The sequence below is a fragment of the Anticarsia gemmatalis genome, chromosome 11, assembly GCF_050436995.1.
Source record: "Anticarsia gemmatalis isolate Benzon Research Colony breed Stoneville strain chromosome 11, ilAntGemm2 primary, whole genome shotgun sequence".
NCBI lineage: Eukaryota > Metazoa > Arthropoda > Insecta > Lepidoptera > Erebidae > Anticarsia > Anticarsia gemmatalis.
This window is the reverse complement of record NC_134755.1, coordinates 8,806,626-8,824,335: the sequence shown is the minus strand read 5'-3', so window position 1 is coordinate 8,824,335 and position 17,710 is coordinate 8,806,626. Positions and strand designations below refer to the sequence as shown.

Below are 17,710 nucleotides of genomic sequence, written 5' to 3'. Positions count from 1 at the left end.
CACATGTGAGATTAGCCGAATGCGTGCGAATGCATGTAGCGGTGCGCTACGTATGGGCGGGAAACGCTATGAAGAGATGCGCCGCTGTCGTTATGATTGGAATCGAGCAAATCATTTCTGTTTAACTCTTTGCATTGCGAGTTACAGACTACATCCTCCTATTTTTTATGTGTATGCACATATATGATTGCAGTGATAGTTATAGTAGCAATAATTTAAAAATGCAGTCACCCTATTTCCTGCACACGCATAAAGTTGCGTTTTTATGAAGCAAGCGATTACACGTGCTATGTTATCCAATGTGTTACCATTGAAATGGCTTAGGTACCTACTTCCTATTTGCACAATTAAACTGTTATATGTTAGGCGTTAAACCATTTTTTTACTTGATACAAATGTAATAACGATGTCGGAATCTAGTGTCTACTAAAATTACCTAGGGTTTACGTTTTCATATTATGTATTATATATTAAATTTCGGTTACCTCAGCGTTAGGTACGGAAAACGTCACTTTGATTTTCAGCTGTCGTTTACCAACACACGCGCACACAAAATATAAACAGTCCGCAATTTCACTCGTTTGAATAACGACTTTATAATGAACGAGATTGGACAGATAATCGCGTGGCAAGACAAACGATCACTTCACACACACAGGGCACTGTTCGCAATTTGAATTTCGTACATATTTCCTTAGGATCCATGCGGCCAGGAATTCTTTCTTACCTGCAACAAAAAAGAAAACGGTCAGTTAAAAATGGAACGTTATTTGTTTATTTCTTCGGTTTTTGAATAATTTGAGTTAATGCAGTCACAGAGTATAAAATTATGGGTTGTATTTCTTTGTAGTACGTTCTACACTGTAATTTGTTTAGCTATATTTTTAAATAACTAATTATATAATAATTTAAACTTAATTCGTAGCTTTGCCGAAATAATGGCGAAAATTCTGCCAAACTTGTCTCCCTATCCGTAATTATAAAGACTGTGTCCTATTTCTTTGAAATAATACTATGTATTTCAGGATTAAAATACCGTGAACAGTAATATTTCTATAAGAAATACCCAATTATCTGAGCATTCAAATAAGCTCAGATACTTAAACATGATACGTCTTAAATCAATGCAAATTACAGTAGCGCACTATGCAATTCATTATCTCGACCAAAAGTGGTTATTAAACCGTTTATAAACCATTAAATATATAACTTTAATTTGCATTAAAATGTATACAACATGCTATTAAATAACTATAAAAATCTTATACATTTAATAATACATAATTAGTTAACACCTCCTCAGTACATGGTGTAAACATTTTATTCAAATCTGTTTGTTTTAAAACTGGCCAGCCTTATATTTAAAATACAAAATTGACCGAGTAATTTAACTTTAGTGTATTAAAAAAATAGTTAAGAAAGCAGGAAAGATCAAATTTGTGTATAAGAAACTCTGAGTAAGAGGCGGGCAATATTTACTTCTACTTACTTAACTTTAAGTGATTTATTTACTCATAACTGGTAGAGTCGTACAAATACTAATATCCCAAGGACTTTATCTATATATTTTTTCATTAACGAATTACTTTAATACCTGAAACATATTAACAGTAATTCGTACAAGAAACTTCAGTATTCCAGCTACAAAAATCAATACATAATATCTCTATATTTGTATATACATACAAATACGCTTCATACAAAAAACTCACAAATAAAAATAAAACAATCCCAAACTGTTTACACAAGCGCGTCATTCATAAACGTATCGCAAACCACGGAAAAAATATTTTCAAAAAGTCGTTGGTCTTATATCTTTGACCTACTGTTATCTTTACAGATACTGTGACAGGGTCATAAGAGAACGCCCAGATAAATAGGTCAGTGCAACATGACGGGAATAAAGAATATAATGGTCAAGTTCGTCTTTATCTTAGAAGCGTTTTGTTTGAAATTGTTGAGTGTGGTTGGGGTCTTATCTCTGTGTTTTAGGTCAATATGTGTGGTCTTTGCTGTTTGATTGGCTTGCGAATCACGTCTCTAGTTTATGAATCGGATTTTTTGCGGTCTTTTACGGTTTAGAATTGTTGCGTTAATGTTTTTTTGGAACTAGAATTAGTTTTACGAGTGTAGTACGTTTAAAGTGAGTGTTACTTTCGAAAAAAAATTCAAAGAAAGTAGGTACTTAACTTAACTCTTTTAGCTGAAGGCAGGTTGAAAAGATTTTAAGATGATGTGTATTTCAATAATATATCGTTATACCTAATTGTGCAATTATTTAAAGCAAAATACTGTTGCACAATTACTATAAATACATTTCATTATCAGCATCGTCTGCGCCGATTAGTGTTCAAAAACATGCCAGCACAAATAACTATTTATTTCACTTAATTTTTATCAAATAACAAAAGTAATTAATTACATTGAATCTAAATTACAAACCTTTAACACTAGACAAGAAACAAATGCAATAAATTATTGAAAAAATAACACATACGTTATTATGAACGAAGAGCATTAATTAAATCGATAAAAATAATATGTACCTACATAGAATTGCTCATTCGATTATAAACAGAAGTTGAATAAAATAATTAATAAAATGTATTTTTTATTGATCTCTCGTGGAAGTTTGAAAATAAACAGTAAGATAAAGATTCGTAAACACTGAGGTGAACGGTTTTGTGCGCAATTTATGGAAAACTCAATTGTTTACCTTCTGAAATTACGTAGCGAAGTATTTTATGTTGTTTTTTTTTTCTATGGCGGTGCTGTGACGTCGCTTTAGATTACACTGGTTCCACGGCTAATGTGTTTTTCTTGGAAGATAGAACATTTTTAATCGAGTACAGTGTAGGTCTTGTGTACGAACAGTTCATAGCGCGTTGGACCAACACTCTTTATGATGACGTATCCAGATGCACTCCTTATTTCAGTGGCCGAAACGAATGTAGTTATGAACTATTATGACCACTGTCGAACAGAACAAGTCTAACAGAACTACTTCATTTGCTTTCACTACACCACCATTGTCAAACAAATCGTGGAAACCAACTCTACGTGTTCACAAAACGCAGCCACTCGAAACGTTAATGAAGACGTTAACAATTTTCCACGAGCCCCACATGATGTATAACCGTGAAATTTTAGAAAAATAACACCCGACAACTTCAGAAACGCCCTCAGAGAATTATTACATTAATATATTTACCAAACACGCTCCTATTATTACGTTTTCATGTACTCGTTTGCGCATAAATTAAAAAAGTTGTCACTTTTTCTTTTGTCCCAACCCTTATTTGGTATTCATATTTGATACTTTGATAATACAAAGGGACGACGCATTTTGTAACGAAAACACACGAGAAAAACCTGTTTTACCAACAGACTATGCTAAAGATACAAATTGTGAAAGAGGCAATCGTTCATACAACGTTTCTTATCTGCGGCCCGCACCGCTCCATACTCGACTCTTGCGCACCGGGAATAAGCGTCCTATTCTAATGAAGTCCTGCGGATCACTTCAATTATGGTCATATTGAATGAAATATGAGTTAAGTGAGGGATATCAAAGGGCGACGCGGGGCTGTTTATGAAATGTGAACTTTGAAATATGTACTGCAATAGTGCACCCTTTTTAATTTGTACTAAACTATGAACCGTAGCGAAATGGGGTCTTCAAAATATGTTGGAGAGCGACCGGTTTTTTTGTCCATCGATCGATATTTCGCTCGCAACCATGTATTATTGGATAATTTGTGACTATTTCGTTCGGAATTTTCGTGTTTCTTATTGCTTCCGCAACGAATTTCGTGCGACCCAAAAGTCGAAATGATTGAACCTATCGGGCATTCGCCGGCAGCGGCCGACTCCAATTTAGTTTTTCGGATTAGATACGGCGAACATAATAACATAATTGCTCTAATAACAGACCGCGCGGCGGTGCTCGCCGTGCCTTACAATTCACTTTCCAAATTGGTTTATTTTTTTACCTCTGCTCTGTCTAAAACTATTATGATTTATTATCAAATTTTCGTGCAGGCAAATTACGGCCTCGTTTTTCGTGAATAATTGCGTCCCTTTCTAACACTAGGTTACAGAGAATATCAGACAGAGACACGCTAATAGCTATTGTGTTTCCTTGAAAGCCTTGCGGCGTTACATAGCTAAGACCTATGGATAGGATGATTTACGAGGCTTTTTCTAATTTACTCTGTACAATAATTAGTTGGATTAACATGTTCAGCGCGGATATTTTTCAACGTCACCGAGCTTATTAAAACATTCAAAATATTAATTACAATACCCTATTCCGGAAGCTCGAAAAAGGAACAAAAAAGGGCCAATTTACTATCTCGATTAAAAGTTGTAGAGCATAATGGGTTGGGTTGAATTTTGGTCTAATAAATCTAAACACGAAATATGGAGGATGAAATGATATTCGGAAATGTAATTCAACAGCATTTTGTGCAAATATTTAGTAGAAACTAAGCTAAACAAGAGAGTACCTACAGCCGTCTGAAATGGTGCAACCGACAAATGTTCATGACATAGCGGTTGCATTAAACATGAGACCTGCCACCGTGCTATATTTACATATAAAAACTTACTTTCAACATTTCTACTGTGAATACAAATATAAAGTATTCAATAACCGGTCCTTTGACCGTTGACTCATTAGAAACAATTATGAGTTTCAATGTCATACAAACGGATCACTATTTTATTCCAAACGTATACTTTTTCACTACAAAGGTAAGTAAATAAATTGCGTTTAAAAGCACAGGGTTGCCTCAGATACAACTTGAATTTTAAAATGTTAGAGTACCTATAATTTATTTATTACTAAGCTTTCTAGAAAGTAGAAAGTCTATGTAGAAATTAAGTTTTCTAGAAATATGAATTTGTAATGTCACTAGAGAATATTTCTTTAAACTTGGTATTAAAAATCTGATATTCGTTTAATACCAATAAAAGTTTTTATTTTAAAATACGCATTTATGTATATTTACACTCTCTAGGGTTGTCGCCGAAACACTCATATTAAGTATTTTTAGGAAAAGAAATTGTTGTAGGTATTTTGGAGGTAATTCAATAATTATGTTCTATATTTTAACATGTCTTAATTGACTAACACCATATAGTTCCTTTTGATAAAATTATCTTTATCTTAACATATTCTGAAATACTCTACAACTCTATATTATAGATACACTTTACCCATAATAATATATAGAAAACTTATCCCAACACTCAGAGTTCATGAATATTCGGATGGAGGGCGCCACCTCTGCGCAGATATTACGCCCGGTGAAGCGGAAGAGACCTCCGACAAAGGACTGTGACAATGAACCCGACACCAACATAGGGTTCATTCTATAAAATAATAGCAATATTTACATTATTTTTTTGTTCTCTCAAACAAACAGCAAAGGGATTAGTAATGTCATTTTATTATTTTTGCATACATGAATAGACCTTATTATGTCGCATATTTATGCTAATATCCGTAGTTTATTTAACACAAGTAAAAAATACCGATGCATAATGCAGTATTTAATTTACAACCAAAACGTAGTTGAACGTTGGTAAATAATAGGATTGTCAACCCTAGGCGGGCTGGCGCGGGCGTCCAACACAGCGGTCCGGACACGTTTCAGGATCATGAATTATGGCGCGAGCCGATGTGACTTTTCAATTTGAAATCATCAACCTGGAATTAATTTCATTTTTGAACCCCATTATTTCTGTTATCTACACGCGGAATCGCGCAATATGCGAGTTTCACATTATTGCCGTTTCGACAAAAATATTTTGTGGCAACGCTCCGCGGATATCGGTAATTTAATTTTGTACAAACCCTTTGTTTTAATCCGAACGGATTATTGTGAAACTGCAGTGTGCAAACCGCAGACGATTCGGTTAACAAAGTTTGTTTTAAATAAATACGAACTCAATTCATTTCACGTTCCAACAACATTATTTGATTTGATACACAGGAACGTGCGTGCATTCTAAAATTCCGGTGTAATATAGCAATTTCAAGTGTTATAAATAAATGTTTATTTGTTACGTTAGACAAACTAATAGTCGTATGAATAAATTTCGTAGAAAACAAAACTAAATCTATCATTAAACCAAAAAATAGTGTTCCGGACCCGTTCAGAATTCATTTGTATCACACAAATCTGTCACTGGAGTCAACGGTTAGTCGGTATCTGTAGGCGCGACTATTCATAGTCGACACTAGTCACTTCCCAGCGGCCGTTGACGAAAACCGAACAGAAATAGATGTTACACCAATAAATTAGAAAATAAAGCTACAGTTTTATTTCTGTGGAGTCCGCGACGACTTTTTATTGTGATTATCGGGGGTGTTCGAAAAATTTTCTCCTCGATGCAAGGGTCGATGACCCGAAATTCTTCCTATAATTCAGTCATGTCTAATTTAAAATATTGCGTGAGTCAACTTTACGATTTTTATCCAACGAATATAACAGAGTTTTTGTCGCTTATTTATTCTAGCACAAGTAGATAAGCACCCACACGATAAATTTGTTTTAATGAGTACAGGCAGCTAAAGTATATAGTTAGTGATCACCGTTCATTGTCAGCTGAATTATTGCTAAGTATACAACTGTTATTTTACTGTTATGCGTATCTAGTCTGCGAATGTAATAGATGAAAATATTTATAAACAAGCTCCCAATACAAACACGTGAGGTTTGCCAGAATCAAACATGTATAAACAGGAATCACAGCAAGACGTAGAACTTCCTAAACAAACGGCTAAGACAACATACATTACGAAGATACATCCAAAACGTTTCTCCAAAAACTCACGCTCAAATCCCAAAAGAGGGACCTTATAACAAAGCTAATATTAGACAATCATTTCCTGTCAAAAGGGAGGCGCTCGCCCCCTCCCCTGGCGGATCGGAGGAGGTCGGGGGAGGGAAATACCTCCTCGTCTCACCAGATTTCGCAGTCGCCGTGTTCCAGTGTGAATCTGAATTCTTATTTTTTGCTGTTACAGTGATGAATGGATTTTTAATATCCACTTGCAGCTGTCTGGATTCAGTGGTTTGATGAAAAATGTTTGTAAATGGAACTTTTTGTTATCTATCACTCGCACAGTGTGTTATAAACCCTATTTTTGTTTCGCCGTCTTTTTATTGAATTAATCGATAGAGTATACCATTCTGAGGACTAGAGTAAAACTCCGGGCTCGCTAAGACTTGTACTTTTTTCGTTATTCAGTGTCAAAGTTCCGGAATATCCGACTATTGAAAAACGAAAAAAAATTAATTACAATTTAACGGAAGTACTTATTCCAGAATTTATTTATTCTATCGAAAGAAGATATAATAGCCGACCATTCCACCAATTCCTGAAGTTTTAGCATGAATAGGTCGAGAGATATAATTTTTTTCCTCATTTTTCGTTTTTATTTTTTTATTCATCTAAACCACCGTAGTAGGTGGTCATTCCTACATCAAAAAATTGCTAATACTTTCTTTTATTTGCAGTATTAGTTCTAAAACCTAACTCGTTGGTTTCCAGGAGATATTTGAAATTTTAAATTTTACTTAGGGTTGTCACTTTCGAGTATCCGAAAATTATATAAGATTATAAACCTTCATTTGAAAAAAAAGTTAAGGCAAGCCCCCCGGCCGTAGTTCTGCACGACGTACCTCAGTCACGCCTTACTGAGACTGTTGAAGTGCAGAGTAGGTACGGTTGCGGTATTAAGGTTGACTGGCGCTCAGTCCCCTAAAATGGTTCCAACTCCAGATGGAACAACCATTGATTTTGCTTTTTAGAAAAACAAACAACAAATATAATTACATAATATGTGTATAAATTATAATAAATAAATTGTTGACGAAAATAATTTTATCGTATTTTTTAAATAAAATATCGACACAATTGATGTACATACATGATAAAATTTGATTTAAAATTATAGATAGGTATATAATTCATGTAGATATACAAAATACATTAAAAAATATTCTTAAAATTGTTATACCACCAAAATGACAATAAAATTGATTTAAAAAAAAGTTGTTGTAAATCAAAAAAATATATGAAATTCATTTAAAAAGTAATTGTAAAATTAAATAAATTAACTAAAAATATTTTGAAAAAAAAACAAAATGTGGTAATAGTACTTATGTTGAATGTTGATTTATAGGTATACTTATGAGATATCGGAAAGGATTTTCTTTCATTTACTATAAGTTGAGTCTTTTGAGTTAGAATTTATAGACAGATTCCAAATAAATGTATCAATCAACATCATACCAATTTCTTAATTTGTTTTTTAATTTCCTTTATAAAATTACCCAATCTTTGCCATTTTAAGCCACAAAATTATGATATCTTGTTATGGTCGTGATATAAAAGCTAAAACTTTATAAAAATAAATTTATTAAATTTTGATTGAAGTGGCAGCCCTATGTGCGGATATTTCGGATATTACTAAACTTTCAAATATCTCCTGGAAACCAACGAGTTAGGTTTTAGAACTAATACTGCAAATAAAAGAAAGTATTAGCAATTTTTTGATGTAGGAATGACCACCTACTACGGTGGTTTAGATGAATAAAAAATTAAAAACGAAAAATGAGAAAAAAAATCATATCTCTCGACCTATTCATGCTAAAACTTCAGGAATTGGTGGAATGGTCGGCTATTATATCTTCTTTCGATAGAATAAATAAATTCTGGAATAAGTACTTCCGTTAAATTGTAATTAATTTTTTTTCGTTTTTCAATAGTCGGATATTCCGGAACTTTGACACTGAATAACGAAAAAAGTACAAGTCTTAGCGAGCCCGGAGTTTTACTCTAATCCTCAGAATGGTATACTCTATCGATTAATTCAATAAAAAGACGACGAAACAAAAATAGGGTTTATAACACACTGTGACTCGTTTACACCGACTGCTGTGCTTACATGTGTAAGCGTCGGATGTTAAAAAAAAACATTGGAAAAATAAATGTCGCCGTCATGTCGAAAGTATAGTATGGACAGGCAACAAGACATCAGCATCCAGACGTCTCAATACTCGACGAGGCTTACGGTCGGCAAAAAACTTGGCGGTGGCTCTCACGGCACGACTCTATTACGAGTCGGCCGCGAATAAATAAAACATGACGGGCCCTTCTCACGTACACATATGTACATATTGTTTATGTATGTGTTGCGGATGTTAACTGATCTTGATTCGGCGTATGTGATTTCAGACGCTTTCACCGCGAGCTTTGGAAATGTTCGGATAACTGGCGCAATTATTTTCTATGTAGAGACCGTAACTTTAACTGCATTTCTTGTTAAGTCTCACGATCTCATGTAATAAACAACCGACTTTGAAATTCAACATTCGTCGTGAGACTTTTACATTTTATAAAAAGTTGGAAGATTTCAAATTGAGACGTCTCAAATCTGTTTCAGGTTCATATTGCACGAAATCTAGATTCTAATCACGCTTAATTGAAACAATTGAAGACGTAGTTGTCAGGCGAATATAAAAGACTGTCGCACAAATAAATCGTAAAACAGTTCTCAAAAGCAAATAAAACTTATACGACAATCGAATCGGCACAAAACAGTTTCTTTTTACGACGGTGTAGTAACGTGACATTAATAGTCAAAAGCTCAAGTGGATTGATCATAAAGCTTAGTAAGCTAAAAGTGAATTATCTAGTAAGACGCTGAAATGAGCAGAGGATCTGTGATCAAATAATTTCAACGATCGAGTGATTCACGAGGGATAATAACGGGTTTCGGACGGCGTCCCGTGGCTCTTGATGCAGCGTGTGTGGCATTAACGCATAGGTCGACTAATAGCTAGACGACTCTTGCGCTGACGACAATAAAAACATGCACACGCATCGACGGTACATTAACGCGCTCGCCATAGTTGGCACCATGCAAACTCCGCCCGCTGGCAACCGCCACGCATCACAAAATATCAATAGTGATGGATAGCATACGTCAGTGCTGTCGATGAACGCAACACCATTATCGACAACTTTTAATAATAAGGCAAACTGGTGTGTTTTTATTGACGTCGCATCGACGTTTGCAATTAGTACACTAGTATTACGAACTAATGAAAAATCAATCACCGTCACGACAAGTGCTGAAGTGATTAATAGCTTAATCCGCTAAATGTACGGAGACACGCTACAAACTGATACAAATCAAAAAGTTCCACGTCGGTGAACTAAGGTGTTTCTCATTGTAATGCGTAGTGATTTGAAAAGAAACGAACATCGTTACACATTCGGTCAGAATCAGATTGATCGTCCTACAGCTTAAGAATGTACCCGACGATTAATGGCACCACATGAAGTTAAAGAATGCTATTAAACTGAAACATGCATTAATGATTCGTTGCAAGTGCAAATCACCTGTGAATTGAGTTAGTAGTATAGTAATGTATGAATACGTAAGTTGTTGCTTTCTATCGATTGTGTATATGTATGTATCGATAGGGTTATGACGCGTCTCTACGCACCTTCGATGCGATACGTTTTAATCGCTGCCGCGGTGTTCTCCTTCTATTATTGTTTTTCGAATTTCGGCTACAAGACAGATGGTAACAGCGGCGGGGAATTCGTATTACAATGGCCGCCACAATCCCACCAATGATCTGCTGGCACGGTACTCTCCCGGCTGTTCCTTTGCTTCAATCTACTTGGCACTCAATAACTTTCGTTGGGTACCAGCGTCGCGAGTGGCAGAATAATTTGTGAGATCACCACTACATTGTTAGTTATTGATTGGTTTTTTCTTGGACCGAGACCGGGTGTTGCAAAGAGTGATTATGTTTCCGTCAGATCTACTGAAATTACCAATTGTTGTTTAAGACAAATTGTGTCTATTAGCTGGTGTTCGCGTAGTCATTAATAAGAAGTAAAATTAAAGAGTATATTGTCTTAATTAATGTGGCCAAGATTTTATTATCAAGATTTTATATGTCGGTGTTGAAGCAGACACAAATGTGGTAAGATAGACGTCTAGAGTAGAACGTCTCTACTGTTGGTACAGTTTGGTGGTGTTGACCTCAGTTGCAAGATTGTTGCACTATAACCGGACAGTAGTGGAGAATTTAAGCTCACTCAAACAAGTAAACATATTATTATAATTGTATACAGAACTTCTAAGATAGATTCCCCGCTCTCTGTGTATAGCAAGAACCGTAGAGTCAGCAGCTGGAATCGTAAAGTTTCATAACAGTAGCCGAGTCAATCCATTAAGCGTGCCACGAAGGATCTGTTATGACAGCGGTATACAAGTGGTGGCACAATGTGTCAGGACTGGATGTACGCGCTACGACCAATATTTATTTATTTATAACATTGAGGGGCTGTAAATTAGCAGAGAATTTACGGCGAGGCGGAGGAGTGATCGCGCGCAGTTTATTTTCGGCGCATGCGCGTGATTTAAACAGTTCCCGATGTTCTACCGTTAGAAATTGAAACCAAACCAAGATATACAGTCTTGGCATGTGATATCCAACACTTTTACATCATTAGTCAAACTAATTAACGATATGATAATTACATTCGTTCCCAACAGCGGTGGTCTATATATTTGCATTCGTAAAGTATAAAAATATATAACAGTTTTACTTTTCCATTAATCATTTTATAGAAATTGATTTTAGTGGTCAATGTTGTTCTAAATATTTATTTATGTTGTCATGGCTTTCTAAAGTTGATTAAAATAAGTGTTCATATTTCATTATTTCGTTAGTTTTTAATCTATTAACAAGGCCAAAGGAAGTTACAAATCAGGCGGAATTCGAGCAATTAAATGTTCTGCTACCTGTCGCGCTAGCCATTCAAGTTTTACCCAAATTCGTAGATCAACAGTCTTAGTCATCGATGCGAGTCTGTTGTAAATCTTCCGTAAACTTGTTATGGCCTTTATTGGACACTTGTTCTTCTAGTATAAAGTCCGCTTTATTTAAAATTTATAGACTCTTTTAATTTTAGGTCCGTTTCTCGTGAAAAATATACTGTTTGGTACAAAAGCGTCAAGATTTTATTCAGGAAACGCTTTCAGATTCAAATTCAGGGGAAGCGAGGCACCGAGAAACAGAAAAGAAACAACCTCTTAAATATGGTACAGGACGTTTTTGGTTTGAATAAAACTCAACGTTGTTATGCACGTAAGTAGGGTTGCCGATAACCGATCAGAAACGATTGTCTCTAAGTCACGAAAACAACATATCTGAGTCCATTTAATATCATCCGTTGAACGTGACCTCAATCCTTTCCGATTTTGGACCTCTCGGAACGTTAGTCATGTAATCCAATAGTTGAATAAATATAAATAGTTATAATAAATGTACCGTGTTTACCATTGCAATATGGAGCGTGGAAAATTTATCGACTACTGGTGATGTGTTAATCCGATTTTTGTTGAGTTAAATCGTTTGACCAACACACTATTAATCTTGTACCAAATCGAGATTGGGTGTGCTTAGACGTACCGTTTACCAACGGTTAATATGTATTGGATAGGTTGAAGACATTCGCTTGACTTTAGACTTGGACATCAAGTAAAAGCGATATCATTCCATCAAGATAGTAGAGTACTACTACAAGAGACCTATATTTACTTAACCGCATCCTAAATTTATGTCCAAAGGCTCTGTGGTTTCGTTATGAAAAGAAAGTAGGCTTGTTCGCTTTCTTTCGATATCAACGGGCGACAACAAATGTCGACCTCATTTTTCTACTTTTTAATTTCTAGTTGTAGTGATCCACCTGCACATAAGGTGTTCCCCTGCTATATTTATGTAACTAATGCGTCGTAATTTCCTTGTAAGTGGGTTTCTCGAACGACCTTACTGAATATTAAAAAGCATGGAAAGCTGCGTGTTACTTCCACACTGTATCTAAACTTGTAAGTCCATAATTTCAATAGCTTTATGGACCGCAAACGATCCTAAATTAAAGCAAATTACAGAGAAATATACAGTGACAATTAGTTGAACAGTATCATGTTTTAAAATAGTGTTGACTGGTCTGTATTGATACACAACACGCCAATACTTTAACTTATGTTCAAAAGTTGTTAAACGTTTCTCTAACCTTTGAAAGCATTCCCATTACTCGTATTTTACGATAACGATCGAAATAATAGTGTAATCGTAAATGTACATCATTGAAAGCAAAAACTAGATATATGAGGGACGAGCAATGTAAATAGAACTATTAAGGACTATCGCCGGACGGTGGCGAGCGCGCCGTGCTGCCTCTGACAGTTTAATGTTTCCTAAAACCATTCGAAACAATAAGTACTTAATTTAAACTTTTGCAGCACTAGTTATAGATGACAAATGATTAAATACTTCATTGTAATTGATGGGTTAACGTGCGAATTAATCGTAATAGCATTCGATAATGACGAATACGTCGCGAACAAATATTTGACGTGTAGATTAGTATCCGTAGTCGGTTTGTGGTATTGCGGTGGAGTAATGTGGCACCTGCTTATCGGAAACTAGCTTTTGTGCCTGGTTTTTACTGCATTTGTTTCTATGATTAAAATATATGGTCCTTTTTATCAGTACATGTGTTATAGACTCTACTAACATTTAAATTACGAGTGTCCTGTTAATTAAGTCGTAATAGTATCCAATCATATTTTAAACCAAGCACTTTTATAAATTATGCCGCTATGAAAGTCCTTCTAATGGTAGATACATTATAATTTAAATAAATTGCCAAGGCGCTAGTGTTGTATTTCTACAATTGCTTAGATTCTAATCGAGACACCTTGCAAAAGGTCAATGCGTTTCTTTGTTTTCTCACGTTTAGGACCGAACCTTCAACTTTTTAAATGTCGAAGTCGCCACATGCATACGAATTTGCAGTTTATGTGCAATAAATTATATATTATATTTGATTTCAACAATTAATGAAGCTATTGTTGCAACTTATTTCGACGTGAATTTCAAAATGGTTCACGTCATGTTTGATTACATACCACGGTATAAAAATCGAGCTTAAACGTAATATGCGGGCAAACAATCCCAATTTCAAATTCACTATGAAAGGTATGTGATAAAAATTCGATTCACCAAAAAGTCATTGTACTTGTAAACACAAAAGAATATTCTAGCAAATTCTAGAGCGGGGCGCGAACACGCCGGCCCGGTGACATGCTATCGCGGGGCCACGTTCGTACGACATAAATCACCGACGCCGCTTGTTTTACCAATAAAATTGATTCTTTCGCGAATCGCGAGCCCAACAAACGTAAACTTTTCGAATTTTATATTTTCGAATTTAGAATAACTATATTTTTCTTTTTGTTTTCTTTTTTTTCTTCATGTTGACAGTGATATATGGGTAGGCGCGTAATTTTCACTTCTATTCGCTACATTTGTTAAGTTCGGATTATAGTTTCATTCTGAAATGAGATTTATTTTAACGTCTATCAGATAAAATAACAGAGTTCACCAACTTTACAAATCCCATAGTTTATTACACAAAAAATCTTAATAATGCTATAAAATATATCACGAGTTACTAAATATCGTTTAAACTAGTTTCAAATTAAATTCGATTCTGTTACACGGCTGAACTATATAGTGACATAAAGTAGCTATATTTCATCAACGGATCATCAAATGTCTCACAAAAAATATAGCTTAAAAAACTTGTTTTTGAAATCGCGAATTATACGCCAACGTGATAAATCAATGCGTTCACATTCGATATCAATGGCGTCGCCCCATGAAACGGGGGCTATTTATCAGTTTATATAAAAGTGCACGCGTGCCCAACATTGATCAATGAAAATTCGTATCAATGACAATGTATCCCTTATTTTCAATAATGATATATCACTCTCTGATAAATAATGCATCGATGCTAATAAACGACTGAATATCGGTTAATAGAATATTAAAGCGCCATAGATCAAATCACGACTTTGTCCGCATTATATCTGCATACATAATGACTGTGGTTATCGGTTTTACGCTCGTTTTAAGATTCGATACATTCATTTATTATTTTTAGACGTTCTTTGTGTGTTAATATTGAGGTTAGTAAAGTTTCACATTTTTTTGTTGTAGGTTGATCCTTTGTTATGGGAAAATTCGATCGTATAAATAATCTAGCAATTTAACAAATGAATTCTTGGATATAGAAGTTGTAAAGTTTTATTTATTACCTCGTCTTAAACGGATATTTTTGAAGTGTGTCTATTAAAGCAGACATCAACTTTCAAAACGTGAATTAACTTTTTCAGAAGGGCTATAATTCGATACAAAATATTAGCGTATAAGAAGCATCAAATGAACAAGTAAGTAACATAAATATAAAATCAATAATTAAACCAACTTAAGACGAAACATTCGCAACTTAGTAAAGTTTCACATACTTAACCGTCAACTGAGACAGGGTCCGTTTCCTCTAACTATACAAGACACAGTTAGCCACGAAGCGCTAAGTACAGTGGTATGGGCTTTATTATTTATTATACGGAAAACAGAACAAACTAACCAAAAGTGTCCACGGTACGGAAGCAGCGGGACGCAACAAAACAGAATGGAATAAAGAAAATAGAATGACGCGTGTTGTAACAGTGAAACCGTGGAGTTGTTTTCGTGTGAATACGTTTCTGCTTTTTATTATTTTATTTTCTGAATAGGTCAGCTAGGTGTTTTATTCCGTCGTTTTATTCAACATTTGTTTTAGAAAAACTTAAATCTATTATCAACCAGTCTTTTTCTTTACTGCGAAAAATATTTTTAATATTACAGTTTAATTACGGGTCTATACCTTTCGTGTCAAGTGTGAAAGAGATAGGAAGATCTGAAAAGGAAAGCTTGACAGGAAAACGAGGCAAAAAGAGTGGCGTGTACTCGCCTCGGCAGCGCCGTTGTTACCTCTAGGGACTTGGCAGGACTCGCACTACCTAGCAAATACGTACAATTATCACGTAAATCAAGTTTTCCTTGTATGCACCTATATTTATCTGTGTTGTGTAACGTCTTAATACAAGATACATTCGTGAAATATACCATGCATTACAACATTTAGAACTGTCGGCGTGTGGGTAGTTAAATAATTACTGCAAGCGCAATCAATTTGTATAGATTGTTACCAGTTATGAATATTGTTTTGTCGTGTATGTTATAGTTGGTTAATAAAACGATATGTGACAAAATATTAATTTGTGATCATATTTTATGCTGTAATAGATTTGCTAATATTTAGATCAATAACTATTAATATAATATCTCTACGTGGGCGTTAGGCAATCTAACCTTAAAAAATGTGTAAAGAGAAAATTCTCTTTCTCTCAAAGAAAGCTTTCTGGTTTAAAACAGATTTAACTTTTTTCTTTTATATTCAGTGGCATTTTACCAGCATTTTGAATTAATTTAAGGTTGTAAGAATATAAGTGAATATAAAAAGCTCGTCGGGTCCACTCGACCGGCGATCATAACGCTAAAGTTTCTCGCTCGCAGCACATATGCGGCCATTTCTTTTATTTTTCCTCCATTTTCCATTTCCACTAAAACGAAAGCGACTTTCCACGGTGACTTTTTCTACTGAAAAGCTGCGAGGAATTGTGGAAAAATAATAATAAAAAACAATGAACGGAGAGAAATGGAAATAAAAATTTGCTTTGTCATAAATCATGAAATGCTTCCGGCTGGTTGCTTTATTACAAAGAAAGTTTGTATCAATGTTACGAAGCTTTTATTGTCCACGAGGAAATGAAAACTCGGCTAATTGTAAAGATACCTATTATACTGTTTGTTTACAACCATTCTGTACTCACATTTACCGACCGCGTAAACCAGGCTTTCAGGCGCGTCGATTAAAGGAATGAATGCCCAGATTTGGGGAAGAAAATAACCCCGAAAAAGAAAATAGGCTTGTACAAATCTGCCACTATAGGGTATTGTGCGTAAACGGAAGAGCTTAAAGCATCGCTCGACACAAATCCCAAGCGGAAAGATTCCATTAAGAAAATCAAAAAAGGTCTGTTCAGTTCACGGCCTGCGACTATTTTCATTTAGCAGAAACAACCCATAAATTGTCATCTTAACGAGATTTCTGTTTTTGCAGTATTCGCACCCTCGAGTGTTCCAATACTAGCAGTTCGGTGACGGCTCTGTTTCGTATTGCACGGATTGTTGCGTCAGCACTTTTTGTTAAATGACATTCGAACTCAGTATTGCGCTATATCAAAATACTCGTGCGACTAATTGGCTATTGGCTCATACCATACATTGTTATAAGTGTCAAAACAATTTATTTTATCAACACTGTATGATAACGTATACAAAAGTTCAGCCAAAGATTTATTAAGCTTTCTGTACTCAATTATTTTCTTCGTCTATTTGAGTTCGTAGCTACAGTATGTTCTTTGGCACGCCAAACGGCGCATGCGTGTCAAGACATCAGACGCTGCGCGCGAGTGCGTGCAACCGCTTCGGGTTATTTATTGCCTTACTGATGAATTAGTTTTGTTTATATAGCACCTTTACATCCGAGGGTTGACTTTAAAAACGCAATGAATATCTTATTGACTTTTTATTGTTTTAATTTACATTTTATTGCAGCGACATTCGTTTTAATCAACCAATTTTAATTATATTTTCCAGTAGCAATAAAACTTGATTGACATATTACAGTGGCTATAAATGAACAAGTAACA

General features: G+C 34.9%; 1 protein-coding gene across 3 annotated transcripts in view; it reads right to left on the bottom strand.

The window, feature by feature from the left end:
- LOC142976470 (homeotic protein antennapedia-like) overlaps positions 1-17,710 on the bottom strand; it is a 193,562-nt gene that overhangs the window by 43,824 nt on the left and 132,028 nt on the right. The window lies entirely within an intron of this gene.